General features: G+C 37.6%; 1 long non-coding RNA gene across 1 annotated transcript in view; it reads right to left on the reverse strand.

Annotated features, from left to right (window-relative positions):
- The window catches only part of LOC123287043 (uncharacterized), a 60,410-nt gene that overhangs the window by 32,647 nt on the left and 6,150 nt on the right, over nt 1-21,613 (reverse strand). Inside the window, exon 3 of the long non-coding RNA XR_011505271.1 lies at nt 8,466-8,540. This is a non-coding gene — a long non-coding RNA (uncharacterized lncRNA). The remainder of the gene's footprint in view (nt 1-8,465; nt 8,541-21,613) is intronic.

Below are 21,613 nucleotides of genomic sequence, written 5' to 3' on the forward strand. Positions count from 1 at the left end.
GTTAGCCAGCTTGAGTGTAGTAATCATTTCACTATGTATATGTATATCAAATCTTTTTGTACACCTTAAATATATACAATTTTTATCAATAAATGTATAGATCGGAGCCAGCCCGTGGCCAAGTGGTTAAGTTTGTGCGCTCCACTTTGGCAGCCCAGGCTTTCACCGGTTTGGATCCTGGGCGTGGACATGGCACCGCTCATCAAGCCATGCTGAGGCAGCATCCCACATGCCACAACTAGAAGGACCCACAACTAAAAATACACAACTATGTACCGGGAGGCTTTGGGGAGAAAAAGGAAAAATAAAAAAGTCTTTTAAAAAAATTTATCTTGTAAGAAAAATAAATAAATAAATAGATAGATAGATAAATGAAAAAAAGCAATAGAAAAAAACAAACAAATTACAAAATGGGCAAAAGATCTGAACAGACTTTTCACCAAAGAAGACATACAGATGGCAAATAAGCATATGAAAAGATAATCAATACCATACGTAATTAGGGAATTGTAAATTAAAATAACAACATACCAATATACACCTACAAGAATATAACACAATTAGAATAGTAACAGAGATTTCTACCATTTATCTTTAGAATAAACATAGATTTGCACTTTGATAAGACGTTTCATAAAAGCATGATTTTTGCCAGACAGCTAAGAGAAGTGGATCTTTTGTCTACAGAAATACAATCTGAACTAAACTGGAAAACAGACTAACCAATCAACTACTGGCAAGATAAGGAAAAAGCAATGAGCCAAAGGCCTGCATGAATATTAAACAGAGGAAATAAAATGCTTTAACATCCAAAACTAATTTTAATTGTCGTGTTTCCTGTTAAATATAATCAATGTTTCCTCCCTCAACTGTCACTTTTGTAATGAAAATATTTTATGAGTAGAACTGTTATCAATTTCATATATATTCTTTCCAGTTTTATTAAGCTCTAATTGATGTACATCACTCTGTAAGTTTACAGTGCACAGCATAATGGTTTGACATATATATTGTGAAATAATGACCACAATGTTTAGTTAGCACCCACCATCTCATATAGATGCAACACACAAAAAAAGAAAAAACTGTCTTTCCTTTTTGTGACAACTCTTAGGCTCTACTCTCTTCACAACTTTCACATATACCGTACAGCAGTAGTAACAATGGTCACCATGTTGTATATTACATCCTTAGCACGCATTTATCTTATAACTGGAAGCTTCTATCATTTGACCACCTTCCTCCAATTCCCACTTTCCCCACCTCCCGCCTCTGGTAATCACAAGTCTGACATCTTTTTCTATGAGTTTGATTTTGGGGTTGGTTTTGTCGTTTGTTTGTTTAGATTCCACATATAACTGAGATCATATGGTACTTGTCTTTCTCTGACTTATTTCACTCAGCATAAGGCCCTCAAAGTCCATCCACGGTTGTTGCAAATGGCAGGATTTCATTCTTTTTTATGGCTGAATAACATTCTGTTGTATATATATACACCAAAACTTCTTTATCCATTCATCCATTGATGGACACTTAGGCTGTTTCCATGCCTTGGCTATTGCAAACGATGCTGCTGTAAACATAGGAATGCAGACATCTCTTTGAGATCCTGTTTTCATTTCCTTTGGATATGTACCCAGAAGTGGAATAGCTGGACCATGTGGTAGTTCTATTTTCAATTTTTTTAAGAACCTCCATACTGTTTTCCATAGTGGCTGTTCCAGTTTACATTCCCGCCAGCAGTACACAGCGTTCCCTTTTCTCCGCATCCTCTCCAGCATCTTCTCATGTCTTTTTGATGATGGCCATGCTAACAGGCATGCTCCTCTCTCTTCTTAATAAAAGAAAACAATTGTGGCTCTTTTAAAGGCAGTGGTTCTCAACCTCGACTGAACATTCAGTCACCTGGGAGCTCTAAAAATGTCCAGGCGAGTGAAATCAGAATCCTTGATTTTGAGTTTAGTTTATGTAAGAGGTAAGTTCTCTATACCTGGAAGATGTGTTTCTCCTATTTCATATTTTTGGTAAGCCAGGCTTTGAGATAATAATGATAACAATAACAATAGCTAACACTTGCAACTTGCATAGTGCTACTATATAACGGAAGCTATAATAAAACATCAGGTTCTTCACATATAAGCGTATTCTCAGCTTCTGCATGCATAACCATTTTCTCTTGGTCTTTAAGAAGGGAAAGTTCACTCATTCAATTATTTTCAAATTTAGGGACAAAATTAAAGATATTGTATCTGTCCACACACTAAAAGAGGATACATCTGAATGAAAGACTGCCTATTTTGTTTAGTACCAGCGCATGAAACCTAAATACGTGATGGAAATATTTGAAAGGTCATCTCTCATCCCACTGCAGCAATAGGACACTATTCTTGAGGCTAATCTTGCCGTATCTTCAGATTGTCTGATCAGACATCTCCTCTCCTTGACTTATTTGTAACCCGGATGTGAGCAAGCCCCCAAGGGGCAACCTTAGCCAAAACTCCATGCTATCTTAAAACCACACACAGCACTTCTCCTTATCTTCAAAAGTCCAATGGGACAGTGTGTGGATAAGAAGTGGATTGATTGCTCAGAATTTGTGGAGGTGTGGATAAAAAGCTAAGTTGCACACTTCCTAAAAGGAAATTAGTAAAAATTCCCATTAAGCAGCTTTATTCTTTTCCTCAAAGTTCCTCTTTCCTGCCAACCAACTCAGTTCTTCTCTTCTCTTTCCCTGTAAGACCTGGAAAGTTTCCTTCTACCAAATCTAAATATTAAGCTCATACCCTCACTTTGCCTAACCTACTCTGCCGAACAAAACCCACCAGTTAGCCTATGGTGACAATCTATTTTCTTCAAGCAGTTCCTTTAGGGGTCTCAACTCCAAGGACAAGTGGCTTATCAGAGTGTATCTCCAGTAAAAACAAGGCCTATTTCTGCTTTCTAGAAGACTTTTTGCCATTCAGTCTATATACAATTGTACTTTTTTCAAAATAGTTTTTATAGAAATTGTCTATTTCTAGATACTCATTGCAACTCTGAATCTACAGTTGAGAGGATACAAAAACGAATTGAACTTTACCTCCACTTATAGATGGAGGAACAAAGGCATGGACAAAGAATGGGTGATTTGTCCAATTTCTCACAGCTAATGGCAAAATTTAGACTGTGACCCTAGTCTTTTGACTTATAGCCCAATTTTCTTCGCACTACAGATGTCTGCCTCCCAGTAAGGACCCACCTTTCTGCCGGAATTAGATCCTTAATCTTTATTTTGTCATCTATAAATTGAAGCTATACCTTATCCTTGAAAATTCAAGTGATTTCTATGAGGATGCATTTTGTGAATGTGCAATCCTTCGTGTTTCTGAGAAGAAATGTATCTAATCAATACAAGGTGCTGCTCTAACAAAGATCCAAGTTTTGACCTCTGATATATGTCAATGACTGATGTCATACATTTCAGAGCAACATGTAGCTTGATATTATCTGGATAAACCAAGCATGAAAATTAACTCAGCCATAAAATCTTTTTAAAAAATTTAGAAGAGAGGGGATTTGGCAAGTAGATTAAAATACGGAACAATATAAGTATTTCAGGCTGTTGGTGCTCCTCATTGCCATTCTGTACGTTGTTCTTATGGCACTGACAAGAGTGGGTAGGACTAGTGACTCTCGTGGGTTGGCGGATTTTTTAACCTATTCATGAGACCATTCATATTAACCTCTCTCAAACTGTACCAGCACAGGCAGGAAGAGGCAATTGAAACTACTGACTGAGATAAGGCAAATACTCCAGTCCCGCTTCTGCCCTCCCTTCTCTCAATGTGTTGCCTATCTGGATAATGTAGCAAACTAAAGTGAAGGTATAGCCATTAAATCATTTTTCTTTACAATGAGACTGATTTTACAGTGCTAAGAGGATGATACATCTTAAAACATGCATGACAGTTGGTGAACTGAATGGCATTAATTTCATGTCCAGAACTCTAAAGTTGCTATTTTTTTGTTTTGTTCTGTTTTGTTTTGTTTTTTAATACAGAAAGCACATTTGAAATATATTTGTCTGGTAGGCGGATAAGATTGGCATAAAGGTAAACAACTGGCAAATTGTTCATAGCATTGAATTTGTGCAGTGGCTTTTTCATTCCAAAACTTTAGAAATTAGAGACTGTTCACCAGATGTTGTAAAAAAAAAAAAGGTGGGGGGGATTTTTTTTTTTTTACTAATTTAACTACTAAATTGCTAAAAAGTACACTCTGCTAAGTCTTCTTTTAGCTGAAAATGTCTGTGTCTTGTTAAGTGTTTATTGAGTAATGTAATTATATTGCTTTTGCTGTTAAATGATATTGACATTTTGAATGAAGATTTTTATTCAGGCAAGATGAAATGTGAACATCTGGCAGTAACCTTACATGTAACGTTGAAACAAACAAACAAAAAGCTTGACCAATGTTCTTTCTTCCTTTTTCTCTTTCTGAAGTTCTTGGATGTGACTCGCATCAGAATACCATACTTAAACATGAGGACTTTGTCACTTATCGTTGAAATGTTCAAAGTAAACCCCTAGCAAGCTGGTGACTGCTAAAGTTGGGATCAGTATTGCCATGAAACAACTGTTTCTCAAACAATGAGGCAGCTGCTTGGTTCATTTCTAATTATTACGATAGTGAAAAAGATAAAGAATGATTTTTAGAATAGATGTAATATAATGGTCATTTGTTATAACATGGCCAGAAGTTTAATATTTTGTGTGTACGTTTATTGACACTCCAAGACATCACAAGTAGATAAAGAAATTAATGTCCAGATGTATGTTCAGTTTGCTGTAGGTTTTTTCTCAGCTTAGAATGTTTTCAGTTTAAGAATCTTTTCATTTTATCTAGTATATGACTGATCCTCCACAGAGTGGCCATAATTAGGCCACAGGAAGAGGATCAGTGGGGCGGTTGGCTCACTGTGTTCCCAGCACATTTCTTTCTTCTCTTTCCCGTTTCCCATTGTGTAATGGAGGATGACAGAAACTTGGCTGTCCTGTGCCCTGAGAACTCTTTATTAATTTAAAGACAAAATTTTTGTTTATGTGGAAGAACGAAGTTGCACATCACCCTGAGTGTTTCACAAGGAATCTTCTAGGTAGACATTTTTTTCTTTTAGGTTTCCCTGTCAAAAAGTAGATTTAGACATCAGAGTAAGTCAAATATAATCAAACGCAAATGTCTAACACCAGCGGCCTCTACACAGCGGAGCAACAGTTGACAAGCCAGTTCCCTAATCCAAGCCCACGTCGGAAAGCATTCATTCATCTTAAATATCCAGAATGGTTATCAAGAATGTCCCCAGTTGGCCAATTTCTCAGCATCCTGTTTGCTTCGTTACTTAAAACCATATTCCCGTACAGCCATGGCATAACAAAATGCAGCCAAAAAGATTTGGCCCCTGCTCTTCTGCTCATCCACACACTGCTTTCATAGAATGCCAGGATGACCCTAAGTAAATGGGAAGATCCAAATGCAACAGCCCCGGAACAGATTCTTGATCTGAATTCTCTCTATTGGCTATTAACATAACCTTGAATTATTTTATAGGCCTGGAAAGGCCTGGAAGCACGAAGAGAATTGATCAAGACATTCAAGTTGAGGAAAAGCATATGAACACAAGCATAGGTGCTGAAAACCATAGGGTACAGTTGGTGAAAAATGAGTAGATTAAACTAGTCAGAGTAGAAGGTTACTTTCAGTCTTGAAAGATAGGTAGGTAGATGGTGGTGGGTGGAAGGAAAGAACATAAGGGGAACAACATGTACAAGAGCTTAAATGCTCCTGGCAGGGGAAGATAATCGCAAGAAGTTTGGCACGGCTGGAGCATCAGTTCTGGATATGGAATTAGGTAGGCGGGAGTCAGGTAATCGAGTCCCCAGGCATGCCAAGAAGTTTGAATTTAATCCAAGAGGCAATGGTATTTTTGGCAACGATGTAATATGATCAACTTTGTGTTTTAGAAAGATCACTCCTGTAACCTTAGCAGGATGGACTGGAGGGACAGTAGTAATATAGAGATGAAGTGGATAGGAGAAATTCTGAAAAGGTAGAACAGACAGGCCTCTTTGTTAGGTTGAATGTGGAAAACTATGAACATGATACCCTAGTTGATGGCCTGAGTCACTGTCCTCGTGAAGGTACTAGTCTTAGATATAGGGAAGAAGATAAGGGGTTTGGTTTGAGATATGATAAACTAGAGAATTGCTTATTAAACATTATTGCTGAATTCCCAATAGATGGGTATGGAATTCAGGAAGGATAACTGGAGTAAATAAATATATATGTAAGTTATATATAACAGTATATATAAAAATTATATATAACTGGAGTAAATTATATAAAATATATAATAGATATAATTATTCTTCTGATTAAAAAGTAATGCATGCTCATTTTTAAAAATTCAAGAAAATCAGAAAAGTGTAAAACATAAAATTTGCAACTGGGCTGGATATACAGATTCAACAGGTAAATAAATGTCCTGAATAGTAATAGCCATCTAGCTCATATGCAAAGCATAAATTTTCAAAGATTTATCATATAATAAAATGCATTTAAAAGTAAAACTAAACAGGATACATGCCATAGCTTGACTGTCATGAGCTAAGATTGACCTTAAGAAACTGAAATACCACAGGAAAGAAAAGTTAAATATTAATTATGCCAAAATCTAAATTACATTCATATCATCCAAATTAGCTCTTCAACTTCATGAGAATATCTTGTAGCTAGCTCATTAGAAAACCATACTACAGAAAATCGGGCTCCTCTACAGTTTTCTATTTTCTGTAGCTGTACAGTCATGCTCCACATAACAACGTTTGGTCAACGATGGACCGTGTACACAATGGTGGTCCCGTGAGACTAGTACCATACAGCCTAGGTGTGTAGTAGTCTATACCATCTAGGTTTGGGTGAGTACACTCTATGATGTTCGCACAATGACAAAACCACCTAAAGACGTATCCCCAGAAGTTAAGTGATGCATGACTGTAATCCTAAGATCTCAAATAATAATTGCCCAAAGACGTGAGCAAATCCAAAGCTTTCTTTGAGAAAAAAGTTGACTCTTTCTTTGGTCATCTCTATAGCCAATCTGCATTAGGAGGTGGAATGGAACCTCTTTGGGGCAAGAATCAAAGTCATATCTACCATTTTCATAAAAGATCGTAAACTTTTCGATTCGTATACCTAGTGTCTCTCTCACCTATATAGAACATACACACTCCAGGCACTTACCAAGGCAGCTTGACCTTTTCCCGTTCGACGAGGTATAACTTACACAAAGAGCACAAATATTAAGTGTACAGCTAGATGAATTCTTACATGTGTTATAATAGATCTGTGTAATCACCACCAAGATCGAGAACATTTTCAGCACCCAAAACAGCTCTCTTGTGTATCTACCCAGTGACTACTTCCCTGAACTCCCACAGATAAACACCATTCTGAACTCTAGTCATAGACTAGCTTTGCCTGTTTTTGAAATACAAATGGAATCAAACAGTATCTTTAGCATCTGGCTTCTTCTGTTCAATGTACTGTTTTTGAGACATCTCTATTTTTACGTGTTTCAGTACTTTCATCTCTTTATTGCTGTGTAGTATTTCATTGTGTTAATACACCAGTTTGTTTATTCGTTGTCCTATGATGGACATATGGGCTGATTCCAGTTTGTGGCTATTATGAATAAACTACTATAGACATTCTGATACATGTGTTTTTCTGGACAGAGGCACTCATTTCTCTTGAATGTTGCCTAAAAGTGGTTATATGTATGTTGAGCTTTAGAATACACTATAAAACAATTTTCCGAAGTGGCTATACAAATTTACACTTCCAGCAGAAAACTTAATCTTGACAGACATAGTTTCTTTCAACACTACTGTGGGCAGAATTCATATTGTATCAGAATAAAAAAGAAACATGCTAACTTCTTATTCTGCTAGGTTATTATACTCAGACCTTCTTTCAAGTTAGATCACCAGAAATTCCTGCCTTTACTACACTAGTTTAGATACCCCAAAGAAATCTCTCATTGAATTTTAACAAGAATCTGTATAAGAAACAAAAATGGAAAAAGTAGAAGTTTTTAGAACTTCTAATCAATATCACAGACAGATGAAGGAGTCTCCCACTTACTCAAAACCAAAGAAATGTTGCATGTAACAATCTAAAAAATGTAAATATATAGCTGATCTCAAAAGTAAGGAAAGGAAAAACCCCAGGTGCCCTGAATTTAAAAACGTAAGTAAAGTGTGAGTAAAATGCTGGGGTTGACATCAAATGGCCCACTCAAGTATCAGAATTTGAGATGTGCCTAATGTCCAGGGGTTTAAACACTCACTTGAGAATCAAGAGTAAAATATTTTTCTGGGTTCACAACAATCCCTCAAATTCGAGTTGTCCCAAAGTAAGCTACTTACCTTTCGGACTTCCCGCATCAGGGCATTTCATCCACCCAGTGAACTGAACCATACCCCGGGCTCGGCAAATGCTTCCTGTAGAGTCATATAGGAAATATTTCAGAACTCTGCAGGCCAAATGGTCTGTCACAACTACTCAGCTGTGCTCGTTGTAGTTCAAAAGCATCCATCAATGATACATAAACAAACAGCCATGGCTGTGTTCCAATAAAACTTTATTTACAAAAACAGACAGCAGACAAGATTTGGGCCAAGGGTAATAGTTTTCTTACCCCTTCTTATTAGGGCAGCAAGCTAGGCTCTTCCAACATACTCCCCTTCAACATCTAATCCTTTTTTAAATTACACTACAATCTGTTCCCTCTTCTCCTTTGTTGACTACACAAATTTATTCTATTTCTATGAGTGTTCCATGTTCTTGTGTATTCTTCATTCATTTTCAACTATTATGTAATAGCTCACTGTATCAATATTTTTTTAAAGAGTCATTTTTCCATTTTCCTGTCATTAGATATTTGGGCTGTTTCTACTTTGGGGCCTCAATTTCCTCATCTGTCAAGTATAATAACGTCTACTTCATATGACTTTTTATGAATTAAATAAATAAATGTATGTAAATCACTTGAAAAATGTCTGACACATGATAAATCCCATAAAAGGTTTGCTATTGTTGCTGTATTTAGTTGTGTCTGGATGCCTATCTCCATTCTAAACTGCAGGTTCATTGAGTTCAGAGGTCATCCTCCTTCACTATCTTGTTCCCAGGACCTACAATAGTGGTTCAATGAATATTTCTTAAACAAATAAATGAATGAAAATTAAAGAAAGAATTGATTTGATGTATAGATTCTAGGTAATTCTAACCAAAATCCCAGTAGAGCTTCCATGGAATTTGATAAGCTAATTTTTAAATTTATATAGAAGAACACCAAGAATAGATAAAATACTCATAAAGAAGAAGAAAAAGGGGAGGAACTTGACCCACCAGAAATCAAATATAAATAAATGTTTTTTAATTGGTATAGAGATACGAAAATTGCCCAAAAAAATAACAGGAAAGAGAATCTGAAAGAGATTTGTGGAATTCTGATAATTGGCAGATGTGGCTTTGTAGATCAGTGGGGAAATTAGCAGCTAGTCAATAAATGGCGCTAGTGCAATCAGTTATCAATATGGGTAAAAAAGAAATTGGATCCCTACCTCACACCATACCCAAAAATCCATAACAGATGGATCAAAGACATAATTACGCAAAAGAAATTCTCAAAACTATTTAGAACTATAACCATAAAAGAAAACATAACAAGTGCTAAGTCAAATACTTCTATTAATCAAATGGCATCAGTTCAAAAGGGAAAATATACTTCCTAAAGTAGGAAAATTATTTGTAACAAATGTGACTGACAAAGGATTCATATGGAGAATATACAAAGAAATTCTGAAAATCAAACCAAATAAAAAACAAACAACCCAATGGAAATATAGCTAAAAGATTCAAACAGATGTTTCACAGAACAGGAAATAAATATGACAGTACCCTCAACCAATCTCAGTAATTGTGGAAGTGTAAAGTGAGAATACAAAGGATGCCAAATCTTGCCAAGAAATCTGACAACATAAAATGTTGGAGAGAAGCGGACCAATGGGAATTCTTACAGACTGCCAGGGGAAGTGTAAAATGGCACAGCCACTTTGGTAAAGAATTTGGCATCATCTTATAAAATTTAATATTTACCCAATGACCCCTCATATCTATACACCCTCAAAAATTTTCAAACATGTATCATGAAATATGTACAAAAATGTTCATGGCAGCACTGTTTATAAAAACAAAAAAAACTAGAAACACCCCAAATATCTAATGACAGCAAATAGATAAATTGATTTTTTTCTACTTACACAATGAGTTATTATACAATAGTTGAAAATGAATAAACTAGACACAAATGGAAGACTCATAGAAATATCAGGTTGAGTGTAAAAAGAAAGTCCCAGGCCACTTAAAATTATAAGATACAATTGTCAACCTCAAAATTTAAACAACATATTGTTTAGAAATGTATACAAATATGACACTATTACTTTCATGTGTGTGTGTGTGTGAGGGATATTGGCCCTAAGCTAACATCTGTTGTCAATCCTCCTCTTTTTGCATGAGGAACGTTGTCCCTGAGCTGACATCTGTGCCCATCTTCCTCTATTTTGTATGTGGGCCACTGCTACAGAGTGGCTTGATGAGCCGTGTATAGATCTGCACCGGGGATCCGAACCTGTGAACCCCAGGCTGCTGAAGCAGGGCATGCGAACTCAACCACTATACCACTCAGCTGGCCCAAATGCTGTTACTTTTTAAGGTAAGAAAATAATAAAAATTAAAATTGAGATAGTGCTCACTTCTGGCCCATAAATGGAACACGTGGGGAAATACTAGTTAGTGGGAATGGCATCAGTTTTGGTGTGAGTTTATATTCTGCTATTACGCTTCATAGTTTCCATTTTTATTACATATATTCTTTTGTATCAAATATTATATTAAATTATAATAAAAAAATAAAGAATGAACAAATCTTGTTAATGATAATGCAGGTAAGCCTATTATCTGCATCAAACAGAACTTGATCTGCTTAGGCTTACAAGGGAAAAGCAACACATCCTCCAACATAACAGAGAGTAGATTAATCTCTCTAGAATTACCTTGGAGGGATCAGATTTCTCACTGTTACTCTCAAGAAGTCACATTATTAGTTCTTCATGGCCACTGCATTTAGAAGTCAGTCTTGGAGCTGTACAGGGCAGCTTAGAAGCACCAGGCAAAGGTCAATATCTACTTACTTTCTTGCTCTGTCCCTTGCTGCCCCTTCTCAGGATAAACTGGAAGACTTGCGCCATATCCTTCATAAGCATGGTCCTGGACGTAGCACCTTGTTTAAGCTCCTCAACTCAAAAGCTTGGTGAAATGTTGGAAATTTTAAGTGAACTATGAGATTTTGTTATGAGGAACCATAGGAGCAAAGAACAGGTCCTGAAGAGATTTTGTACAGGACAGATTCATTTTGGGGAAATGGGCTCAGGAAGAAGGTATATCTGGAGAGAAGAGTGAGAGAAAAACATACTATGAAGGGCTCTCCATAAGACAGGCAACTGAATTGGCAGGATTGAGAGGATGGGTGGCTTCTGGACATCAAGCTCAGATAAGAAAGTGAAGGGAAAGGAGGGGGTAGACAGAGGTCATAAAGATTAACAAATATAAATATAAGCAAAAGAAATTTTGCCTGTCGTTTGGTTTACATAGTCTTACTCTTAAAGAACAGAGATCAAGCCAGCCCTGATGGCCTAGTGGTTCAAGTTTGGTGCACTCTGCTTTGGCAGCACAGGTTTGGCTCCCAGTTGCAGAACCACACCACTCACTTGTCAGTGGCCATGCTGTGGCGGCATCCCACATAGAAAAACTAGAAGGACCTACAACTAGAATATACAACTATGCACTGGGGCTTTGGGGAGAAAAAAAAGAGAGAAAGATAGGCAACAGATGTTAGCTCAGGATGAATCTTCCCCAGCAAAAAAAAAGAACAAAGATGGACAGCTGTAGGGTAATGTGGACACAAATAGGTAAGAATCCGCTGTCTAACATGGGTGAGAGGCTGAAGTATGTTTTAGAAATATTTCAAAATAATATTGCAAGGCTCCAGTTTTTCTTTGAACACATGTTCAAAGCAAGTGAAATCTTTCAAAAATATTTATCATTATACTTGCTGATGTGGATTAAGGCTGCCCCAGCTAGAGAAGCCCAAGGTGATCTAGCCTACATGCCAAACTATACGACTCAGTGGATTTTTTTATGATATGAATTAGGGCTGCCCCAGGGAGAGGAGCCCGGGGCATCCTCACCTGCATGCCGATCTATATGGCCAGATTCGTATCTAAAGTTATATGACCGCACAATAACCAGACCCCATCTGCACTGAAATCATTTAATGACTTTTTACATCATCTTTTCTTTTTTCCAGTAAAAATAAGTCACGTACCCATGCCTTATAAAATTAGCCCTAATCTTCAACTCAGGCAGCAGCAGGAGCTCTGACCACCCGTGGGTCCTGTCCCCATGCACCAGCTCTGCCTGCCCATGGGCCCTGTCCCCATGCCAGCGGGGGCAGCAGAAGCAGCGGCAGCAGAAGCTCTGACTGCCCATGGGTCCTGTCCCCATGCTATTCTACACTACTCTCTAAATAAAAGAGCACTACTGCCAGATCTTGAGAGTATAAGAAATCTTTCTTTCAACTCCTCGGCTCACCAACCCCACATCACTTGCCTTAATTTATTCAACAAAAATAATTTTATATTGAAAAGGTAAGAGTCCATTTCCAGAAAAAGGAAATGAGAGGGTTGTTTTTACAATTCCTACCAAGCAAAACTGAGTAATCTTAGTTTTTTCTGCTTTAACTAGGACTGTTTTGCTCATTCTCTACTAGAAGACAATACGAATGTAAATTACACTTGTCAAAAGAATATACATATGAAAACAATCCTGTGAATCAGTTTAAAACTTTTCCCAAATAGTCATTTAATAAGCCAGATCAAGAGCAAGAAAGAGAAGAATGAAAAAGACCCAAGCATGAGAGACTCCAAAATGATATTAATTTCTTTCTTTGACAAATCCCAAATACTTAGGCAGTGTTTCTTGTCCTCAAAGACAAGTAATCTGTAGAACACACACACAAAAAATTTTAATTAAATATATCTATCCTATTTTGATCTCAGGAGCTTTTAAAATTAAGAACAAATATTAACTTATTGATGATTTGGAGCACTTCATTCATTGATTTATGCATACATTCAACTTCTCTACTCTCTGAATAACCTATTAACTTCAAAGTGGTATGGAAAGTGCCATATAACTGGATAATAACTGGAATTAAGAACCAGAATGTAACATAAAAGGCTACCTATTGATGGTATTAAAAAAAATTCCCCTGTGACAGATATTAACAGGATAGAATTCTCTTTTCATACTTCTACAATATAATAATATAATCAAACATTTACTGAAAAGGAATTTTGTGGGTGTGTTACTACAAAACGTTTATCTCCATTTATCAATTTGTCTAAAATATTATCCTAGATCCTTTCACAATTGGATCCATTAAAATCTTCCCTAACCTATATGGTCAATATTTTCCAATATTGATTATCATTATAATCATGGCCAGAAGATAATCTTTATTTGACTGAATTGCCCTGGAAATAGTGTTAAAACTACCTCATTAACTGGAGAGATTAAAACCTTGATATCCCCAGCTGAAAGGCTTAAGCTAGCAAACCTTGCAGGCACCAAACCACGGAGGAGAAACACCATCGCACTGCACTGCTGGGGATGGATTCCAGCGACAGGATCCGAGAGGGAGAGACACGTCTTGGTCTACGAGTGGTTGTACATCTGTACTTTGCCCATGGATATAATACCAAAGCAGCACGAATGTGGCCAGAAGACTTGTTTTGAAATGAGTCTTGAAATTTCAGCTGTTAACAATAAAAGTTGATTCTTGACTTTTTTTCTAAGGTTATCATTATTTTCTTATATAAATATATACTTGTATTTTTTACTTATAACACAAGTCACAAGTTGATCATGTGCCTGCCGGAGATTTTGATTTGGCATTCATAGTGATGTTTTAAAAAAGTTTACATTAGTTGCCAAAATACACATATTAGGAGATTTCACATAAAAATTCATGTTTCCAACTTGAAAACAGAAGATCTGCCAGTTTGGGCCTGTTTGTTTGATAAGTAATTGCTGCCCCTTTTGATACTGGCTCAACACAAGGTTGACAGGAGGGAAGCCATGTTGCAGAAAAGAAACCATATTGTAACTTTGAATGACTTCTGAGTAACTAACCCTGACTCACCAGCCCCATTTGAATCCTTGCTTTAGTTTGCCTAGATAAGCAAGGGTCCATCTCTGGGGGATTTGCAGGCTCTGTAGATTTTATGGTCCCTCCCAGCTTTGATAAGATGATAACTCTGTTCCTTTGAGTTCCTTAGGAATGCGATGACCCCTAGGCAGAGAGTCTATGCTGATAGCCATCATCAATGACAAATGAAAGATCAGGGTATAGAGCATTGTTCCAGTCTCTGATGCATATCCAGTAAAAAAAAAGACTGTCAGGAACTAAGACCAGATGTCTGCCCCACCTGGAGATCGTCCCCCTCTGTAACTGTCCTGTAGTCTTTGTTCTGTAAATTGGTTCTATCAGACATTAGTTAGCCATCTTCCCTCTTGCTAGTAAGCTGTAATAAAGAAATCCTCTCTCTCCTACCACCTTGCCCCTTGAATATTGGCATGTCTTGAGGGCAGAAGACCCCCTTTGGGCAGTAACAATTTGGCGACAACAAAGGGACCCTAAATCCTGCTCATGGCCAGTCAACCTTGGACAGGCAACCCATTGGGTAAGTCCCTAGCAGCTGCCAAGGCTCTCTTTGTCTCAAGGAACTGCCCTTCCTGCTTTCCTATACCAATGCCTGCTGCCTCCTAACGCTGTTTGTGGTAGGAAGAGAAACTACATCTGGTGAGTCAACAGGCTTAATCTGGAATAGGGGAAGTAGCCTCAAGGATGCTCGTGAACTCCCTTCCCCTCCATCTGAGATCCTTCCACTTACAGCAGGGCCATCTAGGGTCCTATAGGACCATCTGGGTGCACACTCAGAGTGGGAACAGTTGTAGGACTTTATACCCTAAATCTGGGAACTAGTACAGTGGTGTCTGGTTTTTCTGTGTCTGTGTCAGTGTCTGTGTTGGTAAATAGCTTAAAATTGGCTGATTGGGGACTGAGTTTCTGTGTGATCATAACAGACTTTCTTTAGAAATGACCTTGTTTGTTGTGGCCGCCTTGGGAAAATCCCCACAAAATAGAAATAACTGTAAACAGCTGGCAAGATAACTGGGATAATTTAAAGTTACAGTGGCCATTTTGGGCTCCTTTCAGCTTTCAAATCAAGAAAGAAAGAAATCTTTAGAGTCAAAGGCTCCATCTCTGGCAGCCCCTCCTTCGGGTTTCTGTACCTGATCATCCTGGCAACCCCAAGTTGGTTGTTCTCTCTTGTAAGTTGACCCATTGGGTATTTTAGATGCCTGCTGAGTTGGTTATGAGACTAGGAGACCTGTAATTTATTCTGTAAACTGTCCTGCCAGTGCTGTGTGCCCTGGCACAGGAACTGTTGTTTGTGTGACCCTTATCTTGATAAAGCCTTGGGAAGAGGTTATGAGGGCAAGGCTTGATCACCTCTTCCCCTTCTTTATCTGTCTTGTCCACCACTTCCTCTGTTGTCACCAAGTCGAGGTCAAGTTCAGCCTGCACCTGAGCTGAACCTGGACTCTCTGTAAAATCAAAAACTTGAAAACCTTTTGCCAGAGACTTAACTCTCAACCCTGGCATTGGGAGCCCCAGCCCCTAACCCACTCCAGCCCTTTGTCTCTTCCCTGGCTCGCCTTGTGCTGACTCAGGGACCAAGTGCCTGGGCTGAGCAGGACTTGACCAAATCTTGTAACTATATCGATGCCTGCAGTCGGGTTCTGCACCCTTCTCTGGGCCCACTGACAGTCAGACGCCGGCTTTACTGCTGTAGGGAACACTCCAAGCATCCCCGGAGACTCACACCTGGGGTGCATTTTAACTAATTAGAAACACTTTCAATTGGATTGTTTATTCCCCAGAAGCTTCATCTTGGAGAAAACTTGAGTAGTTTCTCTGTGCCTTTGTGATGTAGTTAATTCCTAGGACTGAAGACAAAAAAAAGAAAAAAAAAAGGAAAAAACAGCCATAAGAGCACTCTCACCAAAAATCTAGCATCTTGGGTGTCTTCTACACAAATATTGGTAAAAAGGCTTAAAACAAAATTTGGATTCATAACTAGGGAGCTTTGTACTACTGTACCTGATTCTTGGCAGTAATTTTAAAACAATAGCTGTGGAGACTCTGTGTATGTGTGTCTATATGTATGTTATATGTGTGTGATATCTTACCTCTGGACAGTATGGCCAGAATTAAAAGCTCTGTTTAACTGGCTTAAAGTAAGAGCTCACATAAATTCTAAATGTAATAGAATTTAACCCAATGTCTTTCACGTTAAAATGATATAGATTAATCTTTGGTAAATGAAAGCTTGTTTAAGTTTGTCGGTTTGATTGAAATAGGCATGTTCTTAGAGTTGTCGGTATTTGGATATGATGCAGGCAGCCAGCCTGGGTTTACTAATCAAATAAGCTCTTGTTATCTGTTACAAATTTGTCAGCAAAATAATAGCTTTAAACAGTAGCTAATTCTGTCTAATGTCTCATGAAGTTTTTGTGGGTAATTTGAATGTAATTGTTGGAAACAAATGATTTTTTTTTTCCTGAGGAAGATTAGCCCTGAGCTAACTATTGCCAGTCCCCCTCTTTTTGCTGAGGAAGCCTGGCCCTGAGCTAACATCGTGCCCATCTTCCTCTACTTTATATGTGGGATGCCTACCACAGCGTGGCGTGCCAAGCAGTGCCATGTCCACACCCAGGATCCAAACCAGCGAACCCCAGGCCGCCGAGAAGCGGAACGTGCACACTTAACTGCTGCGCCACCGGGCCGGCCCCATGAAACAAACGATTTAGATAGATGAAAATGGATAAGAGGTTATGGGTACAATAATTATGTTTTATGGTCTATATACTTGAAAAAGGAAACAGCTTGCAAATTCTTTTTGGTAACTTAAAACTTAAGAGTTGTACTAAGTTAAAATTAAGTTACATGATAAAAATTTATTGAGTTTCTGGGTCATTTTCAAATAAGATAAAATACTGAAGCATTATTGCTAAAATTATCTAAGTTTATCTACTTTTGGGTTCTTATTACAGCGAAACTAAAAAGTGTTTGGGTCTATTAGCAAACACACCTTGTATTTTATTACTATGAGGTAGTGTGTTTCTAGAAATTATGAAAAGTGTTTAGAATGCTGATATAAAAGACAGTTCATAATTGCTTACATTTTTAGTTTTTACTAGGGTCTGTAAGGGTTAAAAATTCTAATTAACATAAGCAATTAAAACAACTAAAAATTAATAAGGCAAACATCTTAGTATGCAAGGAAAGAAAAATTTATGTTTTCAGTAAAGAAGGCATAAAGAATAGAAGTATTTTTGTTTGTTGAGTTAAGAAAGATAAATTTGTCCTAAAGTACTAGAAGGGAAGAAAGAAAGCACAAATTCTGAATGTAAAAAGAAAGTTATAGCAGGTTTGTGAAAGAGAAATTCTGAAACGAGTTTTATGCCTGATCAAGTTGGCTAAGATTAAAGTAAATCCACTTAACTAAATGAGTTCCTATGTCAAAAATAAACTGGTGCAAAAAGTAAAATTTGGTTTTCTCTCTCAAAAGGATAATTTTCTTGAACTTTTAGTCTGCTCTTGATAAAGAGCTTATAAAAGGTCTTTCTTTATTTTTTGAGTAAGTCTACAGAAAACCTATGTTTTGTTAAAATAATTTCCTATGTTCAGAAAGACTGAGGTCTCTCCTTTTTTTTGACTGTTTTAATTCTCTGTTTGCCCTTGACTGTTTCTGTCGTCACTTTGATTGAATAGATAACTGAGCATTGTTTCACAGTGAGCATTGTTTCCTATTTGAAGAAGTGTTTTAAACTCTTTTGATATTTTTGACAAGCTCTCCCCCACCATGCCAAAAAGTATTCAAATCCTGAGTAAAGGCTTTCTTTTGACCTGGAAGAAGGAAGAGAATTTCTCTGAGGATTTTCAGAGGGACCCTGCGACTTCTCAAAGAAATTTACTCTCTCTTCCTATAAGGAGGAAAATACTAAACTAATTAGGCTTATTTGGTGTGTTAAATTACATGGAAAGCATTGTCAAATAAGTGATGATAAACCTTCTTAGGTGGTATTATGTAGGTAAATGTTATTGATATAAATGTCTTTAAAGTTATATAACATACCTAAAAGTCTGGCCTGTCCTGGTTGTCAGCCATAATTCTGGTTATTTTAAAGTGTCATATGTCACAAAATTAACCAAATTTCTTTGTCAATTTCGATTTTTGGGTCTTTTGTTGTTTACAGACAGTTGTTGTTTTACTCTGATGCCTTTGCAAAATATGTTTCATCTTCGGAGAAATTCGTGGAAAGGACTCTGGTGCTTACTCTAGAGCATTCTGATAAACTCTAAAGTTTCTGATAAACTTTCAGATCATAAACCTGAACTGGGTAAGGAATTGAAGAACTCTGACAGAGAAACTGATGACCTCATAAATCTGCTAACAGAAGATTAAGATTAGGAACAAATTACACAGTGCTGAATGAACTAATGAGGATGATTATAATTTTTATGACTTTTGTTTGAAATATTGCTGATTTTTTAAATGTTTTGGTTTTTTGAGATTTAAGGAAATCTTTTTCTTTTTTCTGTCATGTTAACTATGACTTGTAACAATTTGGTAAAATTATACATTTGTGAGCAGAATTGAAACATTTATCTTTTTCTCCCTACTTGATCCCTCAAGAATTTAGAAACTCTCGGTGAGTGAGTATTGTTTTCACAGCAATATAGTTATTTGCATAAGTTCAATAAGAATCTGTTCTCCTTATAACAGGACACAATTAGAGACATTGGTTATATTATCAAGGCTTTGACTGGAATGTCATATTTGAGAGAAACATACAGACTCAGATATGACAGGACAGCTTTTGAGGAATAACGGTTGACCTTCTGGAACAATGCCACTTGGAAATATTGGCCTGGTACCTTGATTACAGAGTTCCTAACAACCTTACTGGGTAAGTAAGAAAGGTCACCTATCTGGCAGGTGCCTGGAACCTTGAAATATTTTGGGGGACCTCAAGAAGAGAGAAATCCACCCAGATTTGTAGGTATTGCAGGCAAAATCTGATGGCAAGTCTTTAGCTTGGCTTTCCTGGCCTCAAGAGGCCTTTAAAGTTCAATCTGAGATTCCTTATAAAAAGTTCCAACAAAGCAGATTTAAAAGAGCCTATATAATCAATTGCTCTTCTTGCGGCACTTATGTAAATAATTGGACCAAGTTTTACTGAAACGAGACGTATTTTGCAAACCAGTTAATCTTAATTTGGCTATCTTTTATAAAAAGTGAGGGTGATTTAGAGAGAAAAATTATGTTTCAATAGAAACTATAGCATGCATTCATGGATATTAGATTCTAGCTCTGTTAAATGTCTTTGAGGGTTTTTTTTTATATCTGTTAACAGGACTGGATTGTGAATTCTTCTAGTCTCCCGAAATATCTGGCTGCAAATCTCCAAACCAATGTTTTCAATTTTTTCCATTATTTTCATTTAGAATCATTGAGAACTGAACCTGCTCTTTTTCCTGAAGCCTTGCAAACTGCAGCTGGAGGACTTGGTATAAACTTGAGAGATTCATGTCTGCTGCTGTGTAAGCCACTCAGAAAGATACTTGAACAGCTGATGTCATCATCAGAGATATTTCAAACTGCAAAAGATGCCTTGACTCTGATAGCTAGAAATCTTTTTGACTGGATGCCGGCTGGACTCAGAAACTGGTTTATAATTTGCTCCCACCATTAATCTTGGTTTTCTTTTTGTCTCTCTAGAAATGCTTCTTATTAAATACCTGGAGACTTGCTTACACAATATAGGCCTGACTTTGGGAGACCACCTACCTGCATCACTGTCTTACTAAGAGGCTGGTTCAAGGAGATGGAACAGCCTATGCCCCTCATCAACAGGATATGCCTCAAGATTGAGGATGAATAACAAAAGGGGTGAATTGATACTGGCTTGACACAAGGTTGACAGGAGGGAAGCCATATTGCAGAAAAGAAACCATATTGTAATTGTGAATAACTTCTGAGTAACTAACCCTGACTCACCAGCCCCACTTGAATCTTTGCTTTAGTTTGCCTGGATAAGCAAGGGTTTGTCTCTGAGGGATTTGCAAGCTCTGTAGATTTTATGGTCCCTCCCAGCTTTGATAAGATGATAACTCTGTTCCTTTGAGTTCCTTAGGAATGCAATGACCCCCAGGCAGAGAGTCTATGCTGATAGCCATCATCAATGACAAATGAAAGATCAGGGTATAGAGCATTGTTCCAGTCTCTGATGCATATCCAGTAAAACAAAAGACTGTCAGGAACTAAGACCAGATGTCTGCCCCCACCTGGAGATCAGCCCCCTCCATAACTGTCCTGTAGTCTTTGTTCTGTAAGATGGTTCTTTCAGATATGTCGGCCATCTTCCCTCTTGCTATCAAGCTATAATAAAAATCTTTTGCCATCTTGCCTCCTGACTACTGGCATGTCTTGTGGCAGGCAGACGGCTCTTGAGCGGTAACACTTTGATTGCAACAAGCATTGTCTAGTTTGCCAGAATCCCTAACCAGCTTACTTTTCCCTGCACCCCAAAAATGTGTGTTTGCAATTCTTTAGAACACATCTACTGACACAAAGACTAAATGTGGCAAATTTTGTTATTTAATCATATAAAGAGCCACCTCAGTATAAGAAAAGATTAATTGGGTCTTCTTCCACATGTTCTTTTGTCAAAATTTCCTCCAAAAAGGTAAAATGAAATGATGATAAAAATTCTTAGAAAGAAAAATTCTGTTTACCTTATTTCCATGATTTTTGATTTACAAAGCACTTACAGACAGTATCTCATAAAAAGCAAAGACACCTAGAGACTGTTTTTTTTACTCAAATGAGCTTCATTCTCTTGTTAATGTGGACCGGGCAAGTAGGAAGGGTAGAAGGTACTAGAGGAGATTTCCAAGGTCAGAGGGTCAGAGGGAGCAGTTCCAAGAGAATATAAGGCCATGTCTATGGAGTGAAGAGCAGTACAAATGAAGGCTGCAGCATAGAAGGTTGGGAAATGGGAAGCTGCCTCAGTGTAGGTGAATTACGGCAGCAGAAGGGTCAGGGAGGAAGACTTGTTGCCTAAATCACTGAGGAGGGTGTCCAGGATATCAGCTCTGATAGCACAAATGTTAGAGAAGTGGTGAATGATGAACATATGAAAAGAGAGATGCCAGGTGTTGCCACCTGAAATGCAGACAGGAGAAATCTAGAGAAAGAACGAGCCCAAGGCAGGGGGAGAAGAAGGAATAGCCTCGTTTTGGAAGGGTTTCTTT

Source organism: Equus asinus, chromosome 8, assembly GCF_041296235.1.
Source record: "Equus asinus isolate D_3611 breed Donkey chromosome 8, EquAss-T2T_v2, whole genome shotgun sequence".
Classification (NCBI taxonomy): domain Eukaryota; kingdom Metazoa; phylum Chordata; class Mammalia; order Perissodactyla; family Equidae; genus Equus; species Equus asinus.